The sequence below is a fragment of the Eimeria mitis genome, genomic scaffold (genome assembly GCF_000499745.2).
Source record: "Eimeria mitis Houghton genomic scaffold, Emh_scaff6279, whole genome shotgun sequence".
Lineage (NCBI taxonomy): Eukaryota > Apicomplexa > Conoidasida > Eucoccidiorida > Eimeriidae > Eimeria > Eimeria mitis.
This window is the reverse complement of record NW_013574467.1, coordinates 2,213-3,096: the sequence shown is the minus strand read 5'-3', so window position 1 is coordinate 3,096 and position 884 is coordinate 2,213.

The window sequence follows — 884 nt, the reverse complement described above, 5'->3', positions numbered from 1 at the left end:
TATATATATATATATGTATATTATATATATTAACCCTTATGTATTTTAATATATTATTATATTTTGTATTGTATACTTAAATAGCCAAACTAAATCTCAAAAAAATATAAAAATAATAAAATAAAAATAATATAAAGATGTAAAAACCACCACGAAGGAGCTGCGTATACACCTGAGCTTCTGTTGCTGTTGCTGCTGCTGCTGCTGCTGCTGCATGCATAGAGACAAAAAAAAGAATAAAAAATAAATAAATATATTTAAATAAATATAATAATAATTATTTTATTATTTAATTTATTAATATTTAGGGTTTTTAAACGCCACTTTCTTTTTTTTTTTATTAACATATTTCAGGTGTATAGGCAGCTCCATGCATGCATGCATGCATGCATGCACACTCAGCGGCCCCCCATGCATGCGTTTGGGGCTTTTTTCTTTTTTTTTATGAATTTATTTTCTTTATTACTCTTTTTTTTACATTTATTTCAACATTTTTATCTTGCGGAGGGCAGGGGCTTCACGCTGGCACCGCCCGCAAACCCTAAACCCTAAACCCTAAACCCTAAACCCTAGCAGCAGAATCTTACCCTTCATCGTAAACCCTAAACCCTAAACCCTAAACCCTCAGCCCTCGAATGAGTGAAGGAAAAACAATCAAAAGCTCGCTGTGTGTGAGCTGGCCTGTCGGCTGTATATTGATTAGGGTTTAGGGTTTAGGGTTTAGGGTTTAGGGTTTAGGGTTTAGGATGGAGGAGCTACGAGTCCAGCATTTGTATGCGGGAGATGTAAACGCAACTCTTCTTTTTATAAATGATTTAAAACTTTTATTTAATTGCGGCATCTCGGATACCCTAAACCCTAACAGCTGCGCCCTTATACTACCG